Source organism: Malaclemys terrapin, chromosome 4, assembly GCF_027887155.1.
Source record: "Malaclemys terrapin pileata isolate rMalTer1 chromosome 4, rMalTer1.hap1, whole genome shotgun sequence".
Taxonomy (NCBI): Eukaryota; Metazoa; Chordata; order Testudines; family Emydidae; genus Malaclemys; species Malaclemys terrapin.
In genome coordinates this window covers 87,263,556-87,278,241 of record NC_071508.1, presented here as the reverse complement: position 1 = coordinate 87,278,241, position 14,686 = coordinate 87,263,556, and the positions used below count along the sequence as shown (strand labels likewise).

General features: G+C 42.9%; 1 protein-coding gene across 1 annotated transcript in view; it reads left to right on the top strand.

Annotated features, from left to right (window-relative positions):
* The window catches only part of MAP3K9 (mitogen-activated protein kinase kinase kinase 9), a 67,618-nt gene that overhangs the window by 16,178 nt on the left and 36,754 nt on the right, over positions 1 to 14,686 (top strand). The window lies entirely within an intron of this gene.

Below are 14,686 nucleotides of genomic sequence, written 5' to 3'. Positions count from 1 at the left end.
TCCAGGAAGTCCCTTTATCCCCAAACTTCCAAGTTGATGTGATTTGAGGAAGAATTGAGTTGGCTTCTAGACTTAATTATTTCCCATGGAGCACTTAAATGATTATAAAGTGCAGGCTAATTCAAGCCTAAAGAAGAAAGGTGCTTTAAACCAAGCAATTGGCAGGAATTGAATCTCAGTCCACAAAGGAGAAACTCCACTTTTTTTCCAGGGTTCTCTTTTTCACAAACATTCAATATGTTTTTCCACTAAAACAAAAAGACTTACTTCACCCTAGCTGAGTGAAATGTATCAATTCTAAATATATCATGGCTCTGGAGGCTAAACGTCCCCTTCCCCCATTAAGTATTAGCTCTTTAGTGTTACTGTACAGTTCAGCTTAAACTCCAGGAAGCTGTGCTGTCACATCCATCACATGCTCCAGATTGATAGAATGGGACAGCTGGTGAGCTTTGCTGGACACTCACACATCTGATAATTAAAATGCTTTTGCTTCCACGATCTAGGCAGATATGTTCCCCCTTTTAATATAGCTGATGTTGGATAGGGTTGGGTGGGAGAATATTTGCTTGTTAGCAGAATCAGAATTCACATTGTGGTTTTTCTTTCCAAATTATGGAATTTCAAGGGTGGCCAGTGAAGTCCTTGCTACAGAATCTTTTAAAGTGCTTAACTTGTGGGGCTAAATTCACATCTGGTGTAAGAAGACACAGTCCCACTGAAACTAGTGTCAAAGTATCCAGCACAGCAGGTGGTGACAGGGCCTATAATGATGTAATGAGGGGGAGTATGCATATAGTATGTAGGGAAACCCAAACCTAATCTATATGCAAGTCTGTTACTCACTTCATGTACAGTAGTTGGAAGAATTTTTCCTAAATGCAGGGTCACCAAGAACAAATTGCTCAAGGAAGTGATTCAGTCATTCATGAAGCAGAATTATGTAGGCTGAGTACTTGAAAATTGGAGAAGGGATGAAGTTTATTTCAGTAAACCAGTGCAATGCAATAAAAACTTATTTTGGATGCAATATTTCAAACTATTCTCTCAAAACTGAGTTTCATACTCAAGACATTATGCTACATGAAACTTAGAAAACACTGATATAAACAGCTGGCAAGTTCATCCCCCACCACCTCCATTAAATACGTACTGCTTTTTGTCTCTTTAGCAATGTTGTAGACTTCTTACTTAGCTTTCAGGATCTGTATATTTCAGACAGTGTAGCATGGAGAGAGATTAATTCTCGGCATTCATCATGAATGTCTGGGATGACTTCTGCACCCCCCCATCTGAGCTGCAATATGCTTTTATATAATTGTTTTTGTTTGGATGGGGGATTATGGGAGAATTGCAGTAGAATTTAGCAAGATTCTTCCTCTCCCCTGCAAATTGTTTTTTCACTTGACCTAGCAGCTCTTTCCCCATCAGTGAAAACCCTTATACCATTTTCTATGGCCCACAAGTATGGTGCTATGGTTAATACTTGTAGTTTCCATACCACCTATCTAAGTACCTTTAAAAACACTTTACAAACATTGAATTATACTTAACAATAAGTGGTGAGGAAAGATATTTTTGTTGGGGAAATAAGAATAGAGCGTTCTAATAGGTTGCCCAGGATTGCCCCGAGCTTGCTGGAGAGCTGCAAAGACAGCTAAGTCTTCTGACTCCAAGTGCCATGTTTTAACCTCAGGATTATTCTTATTTCCTCTAAATCAGGGGTCTCAAAGTCCTGGCCTGCTGGCCATCTGTGGCCCGTGGAGGAGAGACGCATGCAGCCATGCTGCCAGCAATGGCTGGGGGAGAGGGACAGAGATACCATCATTAGTCGCCGGGCAGAGTCGGCCATGGAGGCAGTGTCACTTTTTTCCACAATAAATATAAACAAGTCAAAATACTGAACACAACTATCTGATGTACACCTTGCTGCAATCCTGAAGGTTTCAGCTGCTCAGTCACTGAGGCAAAACATCAACAAACTGACAGAACTGAAGTGTTGCCAGGTTTCTGGCAAACACTATACAATTCTTCACCTGCCAGAGAGTTTTTAAAGTTGTATGAGAGTTTTACTATTTCTAAGAAATTCGAAATAAAAAATACAATATAAATGTTTTCTTTTCTGAACACCATCTTCAGTGACATTATTGGCCCATTGGGAGGATTTGAGATCTGGCACTGGCCCTTAGGTAAATTGAGTTTGAGACCCCTGCTCTAAATGGTCACTGATCAAATGCGATGAACTAAGCTTGTACTGGCCTATAAGTGTCTCAGTACTTGAAAAGCTGGCTAGAATAACTAAGCCAAGTTTTTCAATGGAAATGAAAGCCTTGTCCACATAGCTTTGTCACAAGTGTAGAAAAGATGAGAAGAAATCTAGAATTTAATGAAGAGAACCTGAAACTTACAACATATGAGTGCAGTGCTCATTTAATGCATCTTTTAGCCAAAGACTAAAGTACAACTCCACAAATACAGGAAAATGTTGAAATCGCAAAAATACTTCTGTAACAATCACTTTGCTTCAGCTTCACTGAAGAGGGGAGAAGGATCCAAACTAATTTTTCCAAGATGTATATGGAATTCAAGGGTTGACTATTTTGAGCTATTTATTAAGAACTGGCATATTCTGATGACAATTAGTGCAGAAGATCGTGACAGAATAGAAGAAACTATCACAGCCAAAGTAGTCAACATTGGACTAAAGAGAAATGTAGAAGATAAGTTTCAGTATACAGCATATTTTCATAGCCTTGGATGAACTGCAGAAAGATTGCTGTTGCTACTGAATTTGGAGAGAACTTCAAGAGTCATTGAAGAAATATGCAACAAAGTTAAATTGCAGTCACTGAGGACACGGATGGATCAAGCACTTACTCCACCTAATTCTCTTGCCAGTATTCTCAACCCCAAGTTCCAGGGTAGATGTCTATCTGCCAAAGAAGATGCTGCTGCGAGGACATAGGCATCTAATAATCCCCCATCAGTCTTGTCAACCATAATAAATTTCAGGGCTGGAAGTTAACCGTTCAGGCAATACATGTTTGCTGAATGTGTCTTAAAGTCACCACAGTTGAACTGGTGGAAGTCACTAGTTAAGCACTTGGAACCAGAATCTATTGAAGTGCTAAATCAGCTTTTGACAGCAGTAGCCTCATCTACAGGCACAGAATATTTTTCCTTTGGTCTAATTAGTTCAAAGTTGAGAAATCTATTTGAGTTGAAAAAGCAGGACAACTTTTTTTTGTCTTCCAGTCTATAAGGAGGGAGGGGATGAGATCTTCTATTGTAAAAGTTTGAAGGACAGCTAAAGTAACTTGGGGGAGACTCTCATTTTCAGGAGATTTGGGTGATTAGGAACTTAACCTCCAGTCACTTTCACATAGGTATATTTGATAAATTTATATATACAAAACATTGAAGGTTGTTTTATTTAATAAAAATACATTTTATATGCTGTTTAAATTCCAGTTACCCCCCTATGCAGCTTGACCCAAATCATGAACAAAAAGTTACTTCTCTAGTAAATAGAGAAAATATCATTCACCATTTTCTAATATACTAAAGGTGTTACAATTAATAAGAATCTGAAAATATTAAGCTATATAATGCTTAAATAAAGGTGTGTATACATAGTGTACCCTTTTAGGCCTGGTCTACACTACATGGTTAAGTTGACATAAGCTGCTTTGGATCAACCTAGCTGTGGAAGTGTCTTCACCTAATTTTGGCTCCTGCTAAAGTAAGTGCCTCTCCAAACCGATTTAGTAACACCACCCCCCTGAGCGGCGTAGAGTCATGGTCGATATAATGAAATTGACAGGTCGGTGTAGATGTTGCATTGCTTATGTTGACTGTTACTGGTCTCCAGGAGCTGTCCCACAGTGCCTCACACTGACAATGCAGTCAATACAAGCGCTCCTGGAGAGGATGCATACCACTGACCCAAGGAGCCAAGTGTGCGCACACAAGTGATTTAATAACTGCGGTGGCTGTATGCTGACATAATCTAGGTCAACATAGTTTTGTAATGTAGACATGGCCTTACATTTGGAAGTTTTTTTTTTTTTTTTTTTTCCCTTGCTGTGCTGCAGGTAACAGCTCTGTGGCCATCTCCTACTCTTCAGCATCTATTGGACTTCATATTGATTCCTTTAAGAAAGAGGGTTCTTTTAAGCTATGCATATCCATAAAAATGTCTGAGGCAGCCTGGTCTAAAGGCTAGGAGTGATGATTGGATTCTGACTCCAGCAGTGACTTGTTTTGGGCAAGTAACTTAACCCCTATTTCCTTATCTCTAAAATGGTAGTAATACAATAATTAGACACTTAGCCCCAGTCCTGTACAGTGCTTTGAGTTCCTAATATGGAAGGTGCTATTTAAATTCTAACTGTTTCCTGTGCCCATAGCATAGTCACATCTCACAAGTGTTTGGTGAAGACCAGCTTCTTCAAGCTCATGCCTGTTGTACTAATTTTCATGTACTTGCCAGCAGTTAACACACAGCAAACTGAATACACTTTTGTCAGGGGTAGGGATTAGGAGCCCATCCCATAGCCCCAGAAACATTGGCAGCAACCCAGAAGGGAATGCTAAAAGAGGAAAACTATTATTCTTTGCTTTCCTGTACCTTGCAATTTCCCATCCTTTTTAGTGCATTCCCTCTGCTGACATCACAGTGCGCACTGGGCTGTTATTTGATGCTTGCTAGCTAGTCCCAGATGAATGCATTTGAACTGCATTAGCAGCTAGGTTTCCGGTCCTCATGTGCCAGACTCATTTAGCAACATCATGCATTGGCTGATGAGATGTAGTGAAGTGTAAGCTGGAGGGTGCTAGAAACTAGTTGTCTGGCAGGATTTTCTGCCATCTCTCGCCTACTTGTGAGAGAATGTACATTCCAGGGAAAGAGGATAGGGAGCACTGATCTAGCAGCTGGCATAAAGGTGTGGAGGAGTTGCTAAGCTCAAAATACAGTGAGCTTAGTGGGATAGGTATAGAAACTGCTTAGGGGAGCCAAGGGCTTGTATTTTTAAAATAGTGCTCCGATGGTACAGGAACCAAACGCTAATACTGTCCGTGACCAACATTTCTGGGGTTTATCCTGAATGAGAACATTCTGAAAAGATTTAAGGGATGAACTAAAACAGGAGAGAAAACACATTTATCTGAGTATCTGATCCAGACCTCTTTTACAGGGCTGGCTTGCTTACTTTCTCAACTCTTACCAGCCCCGACTTGTGCTGCAGCATCACATTTCCCCTTGTTTTACACATCTCCCCACTGTGGTCTATTTCCCCTGTTCCCACAAGTGTTGCTGCATTATAGGAATCTCCATTTTTCCAATCTCTTTACCTCACCAGCTCAGGCTTGCACTGCTGGTGTTCACATATATTTCTGTGTGTTTTACTTTTCCTGTTCTTTTTTCTTCCCTCTTTCCTCTCCTCTCCTCTTTTCTCTTTAGAAATGTACAATCCTGAAACACAAGCCATTTAATTAAAACAGCTTTTGTCAATTAAATATTCTCATTCCTGAAAGAAAGCCCAAACACTTCTTGAATGGGTTGTGGAAAGCTGGACTGCATTCTACTAGTGGGCATCTATGGGAAATTAGGGTTAAGGAAATTAAGGAGATAAGAGGTCAAGGAGTAAAAGGCCTATACTAAAACATTCTCTAGTAATAGCCTCAGAAAGATGTATAAGCTCTGATTTAATAAAATAATGAATACTTCTTGAGAGAGTCTGGGAACTTAAACACTGAAGCCTGGCATTGGTGATGGCAGTGTTGTATGGGTGCAATTCCTAGCTGGCTACTTCCCTCTGGAAAGGGGCTATTTTGCTCTCAGGTGATAGATGGCATCTGATAGGGTTAGTGTTTTGTGAAGTGTTGCAGATCTTTAATGGTTAGTAAATTTAGCAGTAGTGTGATGTACTCGGAAACAGAGTGACCCTGGGTGAAAACAAGGGTGCTTACAATTGGATTTGCTGTTTTGATAAGGTGCTTTGTCAGTCAGCTTTTCCACCTCAAACTCAGAAAATATAATTTAGTCTTCAGTTATTTTATAGTGCACTATGAATTAATTCAGAGCTGCCAACTTTAAAGCCACTAGAAGGAGCTGAACCTACCAAAACCGGGAGGTGCTGCCATGACAGGCAGTTAGTACTGTATTTTGTGGGATGGAAACTGCACGTGAGGGTGGGGAAGATGCTAATGACAAGGTGCTTTACTCTGAATAATCAATTTGGGATGCTCCCTTCTTTCCTCACTCTGTCTTTGCAAGTGGTTATGCACAGCTTTCAGCACAGACGAGGCAAGGGGCTGCTTGAGGCCTCATTCGGGATTGTTGCTCACAGAAAGATTCAGTGTCTTCCTTAAGCAGTGGGACCAGAAAAAGAGGCAGCACTTCACCAGGTTATGCTGCCTCCTAGCATTGCTCTGGCAATCAGATGAGGAACAATTTCCCACCTTTCTGCTGGCCTCTTCCTTCTCACTAGCAGTAGGTCAGTGTGGTTTGAACCCTTTCCTGCTGTGCCCCTTTCTTTGCCTGGTCAAGGCAGTGAGATGTTGTGAAGTGGGAATGCAATTTTCTATCTGATCTCCTCCTCCAAAGACTTTTGGCTTTGCAAGTGATGGGGCTGGCCTTGTGACTGATGGTAGAAAGTCTGCCTCATGCTTCTAGCTGGTGTTTTAAATGCCCAGTGGTGGTAGCTGAAAGATCAGGTTTCCAGCTCCAGTGGAGGAGTATGAAGAGGATATAGGAGCAAAGAAAAGTGGTTTTGTCCTTAAAAGCCTGTTTCTTCTCCCTGCACCTGGCCTAATAATTTTCCTTTTGAGACTTCCCTGCTGTTACAGCTGTTGAGGTTTCTTTCCACTTCCTGTTATCCCCCATGCACCAAACCTACTCTGAACACACCCAACATCCAATAAACCTTTATGCATAGTGGCTAGGAGGGGAGGGGAGGGAAGGGAAGGGAGTCTCTCCCTCCCCACCACTCTCCATATGGAACAGCCACACTTCCAAGTCTGGAGGCCTCTTGCTCTGTCCTAGGATGCCTTGTACCACCTTGAGTAGCTGGTAAGGCCTGAATGGCTATACCCAAATTGAAGCATCACTGTGTTCAAGCTCAAAGTGTTACCAGTGTTTCTGATCCATAAACAACTTGTAAGTACTCTGCATTGCAATTCAGAGAATGATGGGAAGGAGACTGGAAAGCCAGGAAAAGAGGGAAACCTTTCTAAAGCTACCAGTTAATAGGGGATGATGAAGAGCAGGTATTGCTTCCTTCTCCATCTGCAGCAGATGTAACACTTTCCAAAGCAGAATGCACATATTGCCACCTGTTCTTCTGCATTTTCTCCTGTACATGTATAACCATCCAGTGTCTGTTTAGTTATTTATAATGGCCTGCATTACCATAGTAACAGAGTGCCTCATGCACAACTCATTGCTCTTTGGCTGACACACACACACACACACACACACACACACACACACACACACACACACACACACACACACACACACAATTATTGTAGAAATAAGGATATTCCGAAACCAAATTCTTATTGTGGTAATCTTATTCCTTGTTTATCAACATAGCTGTGAAAGAGTGTTATAATTGCAAGGGTTAAACACAGTTTGGAAATTATTAGTGAAGGCTGTTGGTGAACGTGCTCCTTAACAACTTTGTAAACTTTGTACTATTGAAAATGGAACTCAGTCCTTCTACATCTTATATTGCTATTTTATGTATACTAGAGTATAAATTTCATAGATTATACTTCAGTGAATGTTACAATTTCTTCCCCATCAGTCTCACAATGCCTTCTTACATTTGAACAAGCTTCCACACCATGAACATCATTATTTTCTTATGTTGTATAAATCTGCAATCTGGCTGCATTAAGGGCCTGCTTTCTGAAAAAGTAAGCATGGAGTTGTACATATAAATGTATGCACAGTTGTGTAAATTTACATTCCTACAAAAGTCCAAGTATGGCTATAATTGACCAGTTGTGCATGTAAGTATCTAGTATTTACAATCAGAATAATCGGCTGCAAACCGCAAAAATTATGTTGCTTAATTGCTGAGTACTAGGCCTTCTGCCGTAATTGTGGTTTATGTATGTATGTATGTATGTATTTATTTATTTGCATTAATTTATTTTAAGGTTATCACATACAGTTTGAATTGGTTCAAATAGTAAGGTGAATGGGATGTGAAGCAATGACTTCCAACCGCCAGTCGCTATTGTGGGCCTGGACATAACTTTCTGCACAGCTCAGGTAACAGTATCGTCACATTGGCTTCCATTGTGGTAACTTCCCTTGGAATGGCAAAAATTATTAACTTACACTTCAAAAAAAATTGCTTACAATTTGCAGGATAGTGAGAGGATCTGGCAAAAATTGAACAATTAAACTCTTCAAACAATTTACTTCCATTATTTTTACCTGTTCCTAAATTAATGGGATTTTCTATTTGGAAGATTGTTTTGTGTGGCAAATACTTACTTGCAATCTCCCTTGTGTATCAGCAACTTGAAACCTGGTCATACAGAAAGAATGTGCACTGTGGTGATGGTGCTGGAGATTTTCTGATGTCCAAGCTGGCTATTCCTGCAGACCTTATTTCCACCCATACCATTCCACTTGCTTTAATGGGTTTGGAAGAATGTTATCCTGCATTATCTTGGAAGGCAGAAGGTGAAAAGCAAAAGTTGTCAAACTGAGTCCGCTGCTTCTAAAGTGGAAGTTTTCAAATGCTCTCTGCAAAGTATCTATTCATCAGCTCAAAACCCTGTACTCAAACTGTACAGAAGATCTTTTCGGTCTCCTGGGTAAAGGGGTATTAACTCTAAATCAGTTATTGAGTCTGTAAGGCCCAGAGCTGTGCTCTGTGTGGCCCTGTACACTGTTGAGTGTCCTCAGCTCCTGTTGACTTCACTGGGAGTTCAGTTCTTGGCACCTGGCAGGATCAGGCCCTTAAATAAGGAAGTCTAAATTCAGTGAGAATTTTCTTGGTGTGATCAATATGGGTAAGAAAAGGTGGAATTAGAATTACCTTTTTAATAGCCAGGAATGCAGGGTTGACTGATATTTTGTCAATAGAAAATTAACAATTTATTGTTCAGTAACTTGAACAACTGTTACTTCCTACCACCATTTAGCATTGACTCACTAACACTGAACCAGGATATTTTTGTAATAGTTGATGTTTCCATTTGTCCCCAAACCTCAAAGCACTCTACACCTGTCTTTCTGTTTTTATAGATGGAAGGCTAAGATCCCGAGAAGCTAAGCAAGTTGATCAGGGACATACAGGAAATTTTTTGACAGAACCAGTATTTCCTGACTCCCCATCCTGTGCTCCAGCTGTGCTTGCTTGATTTTTTTATTTTTATTTTTTTTATTTTTGGATTGTATAATGACAGAATGAGAATCAAGTGCCAAGAACCAATTTTTCTCCTGTTCCTTTTTTGGTAGTCAATATTTGTGTGCTGGTAAGCTACAGGAATGTTGTGTAGAGTTGGGCAGCAAAATTCTCTGAGGACTACATCCCCACTCCAGGCCCTCAGTTCCTTTGTGCTGTCTGAACTGTGCAGGTGCCAGTCCCACAGAGCCACTGTGCTTGCTCCATCGCAGGGATAAGAAGGACTTTGCCTGACTTGAACTCAGAGGTGATGAGCTGGACCAGGGTCTGGGGGGGATGGAGGGGCAGGGAATAGTTTGGGACGGGGGAGAATGAAATTGAAGACCCAGGGGGAAGAAACTGAAGGTAATGAGTGTGAGGAGGGGAGGTAGACTGTGACTGGGATGAGGAGCCTGGCAGGCTGGAGACTGGGACTGCCTTGGTGTGGAGTTTGTGAATAGGATAAGGAGATGGGAATTGTGAGGTGGCAGACAAGGAGATGGGTGAGAGGGGACAGGGACTGATGGTGTCAGGCTTTCAGGGAACGTGAGCAAAAGGATCATGTCACTGGAATACCCTCCTTCAGAACCCGGAACAGAACTCAAGATCCCAGCGTCTCTCTATTCCTTTACTGTCAGCAAATAGCTGTGAAACCCACTATTAAAGCATTGTTGTCCTCCTCTATTGGCTGGCTCACAGAGGATGACAAACCTCCTATCAAATATTCTGTTCAAGTGGGAAAGAGATGGGGTGTTGATAGAAAGATTTGAACTCTGCTCATGATCCATGTGGGTGTCCATATATTTCACATGATGAAATTTTCTGGGAGCTTTTCAGTTTGCTTTTATAAAAACCTAACAAATTACATCCAAAAAATCTTACTCTGTGACCTTAATGTTCATTTATTTTTATTTGTAATTAATATTTAACCACTTTACCACCCATATTTGCATGTCTACAGTTTCTTTTCCACGGCACGGGGAAGGGAAGTGGTATTGTGTGTACGCACAGGAATAGATTTTTGCATAGAGCAGGTTGGAGCAGGCTAGCAGTGATTGATGACTAACAAGCTAACACACTGGATGTTCCTGCTGAATCAGCTCTCCTTGTGTGCAGTGTGGTTGAAGACCAGGCCCTGCATCTTGGCTGCCAACCAGTTCCTTTTTTAAAGATGGGAGTGACACTTTGAAAGACGTTTATACCTTGACCCTGCCCTCATTTTTCTTTTTCATCCTGTTGAATTAATAGGCCTGCAGAAGGTAAATTTTCCTGTTAATGGATGGGTTTGGGGGAGATGGGTTGTATGGGTGCCCTATACCTATACTTCCCCCATAGTTTTATTAGACAACACTTAAGAAATAAACCATCCCCTGTACAGGCAAAGCAGTTTTTCTGGATCTCACTTCAGCTGGCTCACCTCCTTGCTGTAGGTTCTATCCTAAGCATACTGACTAGTGCTATTAAGAGATGGATAGACATATGACACTGCTCTGTGAAATGTGACTAGCTATTATAAGACAAGGGGGATGCATGGTGAATTTAATTTGTAAAAATCAATGATTCAAGATCGTGCTGCAGTAGCATGAAGCACAGCAGTTCTAATGAGGAAGGAGAGTGTAGTCCAATGACTTAAATATGTGAATGGGGAATTAATAATGTCCGCTTTTACATGGTCTTTCTCTGTGGCCTTTGTCGTGGGACTGTCTCTCATTGGCTTAGTCTGCATGTGAAACAAGGACCAAGTGTTTGAATGCTTAAATAAACATGTGAGCACAAATTCTTTTGTTAGACCTTAATACAAAGAAAGGTAACTTTCTGAACACACTGTAAACTAAGCAACCAGATTTAGATGATCTCTTGCCCAGGATGGGCCGTGGATCCTAACAATGTCTCTTGCCTTTCCGTTGCTGCAATGTGGTGAACCAGACCTATGAATCACAGACATAGGGTGATTGTATGATTCCCCCTTCCAAAGAGCCTGACAGTTGTTCTGCTTCCAGCAGCTGCGAGGAAGAGTCATACCTTTCTGCAGAGCTTTGCAACAGCACTTGCCAAATCAATTTGATTTTCATCTTCAAAATAGAACTGAAGTGGATTTCTGAGGCTAGAAATGGTATATGCCATAAAAAGGAACCGAGATAGAAGATGCACTCCAGGAGTTCATAAGGGATCTGTGTGTTTATCCTCTGGGAACTTTCTTCCACTTGGTGGTGATCATCCAGCTGGTAGGGCTCCTATCCCTCAGCTTAGGTCAGCTGGGAGCTGGGCACTGCTCAAGGGTACCAAGGATAAGCCTCTCTGAGGATGCCTCAATTGCCGTGCTGCAGATTGTGGCTCTAGTAACATGTACTTCCATTCCCAGGGAGATGGATTCTACATTCTTAATGCCACACCAGGGAGTAGCTTTCCTCTACTCCCATATTCAGCAGTGATAAGAGAAGGATGTTTTAGTCCTGTTCAGTTGCATTTTAGGTAGTGCTCCTTCAATGAAGCTCAGTGGGAGGGAGCCAGGCAGTACTTTATTAGGGCTCCAGCCATTCCTTTCTCTCCTCTTCAGTTTATAAACATGGAGGAAATGGGGAATTCAGCAGCATTAGCAAGGCGACTCTATGGACGGAATTCCAAGTCTGTTATCTCCCACCCTGTCCATTATTTTTATTGATTCAGGAACTTTCTAAAGCGGGGGTGGGCAAACTTTTTGGGCCGAGGGCCATATCTGGGTGGGGAAATAGTATGCAGGGCACAGGGTTGGGGTGCGGGAGGGAGTTCAGAGTGTGGGAGGGGGTGCAGTGTGCGGGAAGGGGTTTGGGGAGGGGTGCGGGGTGCATGAGGTGACTCAGGGAAGGGGGTTGGGGTGCAGGAGGGGTGTGGACTGTGGGAGGAGGCTCAGGATGGGGTTGGGGGTGCAGGGTGCAGCAGGGGGCTCAGGGCAGGGACTTGGGGTGCACGGTTCAGGCAGGTGGCTTAGGGCAGGGAGTTGGGGGGCAGGGGGCAGGAGGAGAGCGGGGTGTACAAGGGGGCTCAAGGCAGGGAGTTGGGATGCAGGAGGGGTGGGTGCACGGTGCAGGCAGGGGGCTTAGGGTAGGGAGTTGGGTGGGGTGTAGGAGGGCTTCGGGCTCTGGGGTGGCAGCGGCACGCGCCAGGGCAGGCTCCCTGCATCCCGGCCCCGCGCCACTCCAGGAAGCGTTGTGGCCCCTGGGGGAGGAGGGGCGGAGGGCTCCGTGTGCTCTGCACTTGTTGCGCCTCCAGGTACCTCCCCCAAAGCTCCCATTGGCCGCGGTTCCCCATTCCCGGCCAATGGGAGCTGCGGGGGGCGGTGCATGGAGGCAAGGGCCTGGGGGCCGCAGGGACATTGGGCTGGCCACTGCTGAGAGTGGTGCGGGGCCCCCGGCACCACGGGGGGCAATCCCGCGGGCCAGATCCAAAGCCCTGAGGGGCCGAATTCGTCCCGTGGGCTGTAGTTTGCCCACCCCTGTTCTAAAGTACCAAAAATTAGGAGGTCATTCTCTTGCTCCCATATACACACAACCAGAGCTGGTCAAAAAAACTTGAACACCGTTCTGTAGAAAAATGCACTTTTGTCGAAATTGAAATGTTTCACAAAAATGTCGATTTTTGACAAAAATTGGGGGAGGGGGAGTCAATGTTTTGCTTTGACTTTTATATTACATTAACTATAAGATACATTTGATTTTTATGTATCATCCTACTAATATTATAAAAGTCTAAACAAAATGAATCAAATTGATGAAGTTGAAATGAGAGTTTTGATGGTCCTGAATCAGAAATCTGAGTTTTGGAGTTGGGTGTCTTTGAAATCTCAAAATTTTGGCTTTTTGTTCAGTCGGCGTTTTGGTGTGGGGTTTTTTATTTATTTATTTATTTATTTATTAAATGTCAGAATTTCCTGCAAAATGGAAATTTTATTCCTGACTAGCTGTCCTCAGAACCCTTTTATAGTTCAGTTAGAATCCCTGCTCCGAGTCACTGAATTGAGCAGAGAAGCAATGGAAGATGTATGTATTCATTTGGTTAGTTAGGCAGCAGACAAAATTCCATCTCCAAGCTACCTTCTTCCATCAGTGTCTTTTTGGTAGCAAATACCCAGGATTGGGTACTATTGGGGACTGTAGGAAAGAGCCATAAATAAAATCCACACAAAAAAACCCCCAAATTGAAGACTTCTTAAATGGTGAAGGGGTGCCTGTGGCTTAGGGTGCTTGAGAAGTTACTTCTAGCTGAATTGCTTGTGCCTTAGTTTCTATTGTATTCCTATGGGAGAAGGTCAATGAGGTTAAGCACCTGCTTTAAGTTTAAACTTTTGGAATAATTGAAGGACTCCTCCACCCAACCCAAGCACTTGATACTTAACACACTGTTTTCCCAAATGAATACCAGCCTAGCAGTTGAGACTTCTTGTATCTCTGTGGAATATAAAAGGAAGTTTTTCCTGTCTTCAGAAAAGAGCTGTGTTTTTAGGCAGAGGTCTGAAAAGTCTCTTTAATTACTAGGATTGCCTTGATTCTGCTCAGGAGCTGGACCAGTCTGTGGAGAATGCACTATTAATTGATGAATCTGTGCTTGATTGGGGTAATGAGTAGCTCCAAAGATCCAGAGTGTTGATGCTCTGCCTCTAACCATGCTGTCAGCTAATAATACAGAAGCAGTTTTTAGGGGGTGTTAGCCTGTTTTTGAGCTAATGCCATGACTCTCGGTGCACTTGGAGTAAGCTTATTCCTGGTGCTTGATTGGCAGTAAGTATGCCTCCCCCCAGTTGCAGATGGCCTTGTAAGCTGCCTTTACTGTTGGTCTGGGTGAGCAGGATAAACTGAACACCCAGTTCCCCACCCATGGTGATTTATAGACTGGCTACTGTGTGCAGCCCTCAAGCCTGGAGAACCACACCAGCTCGACTTGGTGGTGGTGGTGTGGAAATCTTAGGGCATGGCTACACTTGCAGATGTAGAGCGCTTTGAGTTAAACCAGCCTTCGTAGCACACAATAGGGAAAGAGCTGTAATCTTTCCACACTGACAGCTGCAAGCTCACTGGCGTGGCCACATTAGCAGATCTTGCAACGGCCACAGAGAGCAGTGCATTGTGGTAGTTATCCCAGCATGCAAGTGGCTGCAATGTGCTTTTCAAATGCGGGGGGTGGGGTGGAGCGTGACAGGGAGTGTGGTGTGTGTGTATATTGGTGGGAGAGAGAGTGGGTTTTGGGGGGGCTGAGAGCATGTCAGCATGCTGTTTTGTAAGTTCTCCCTCTCCCTCCCG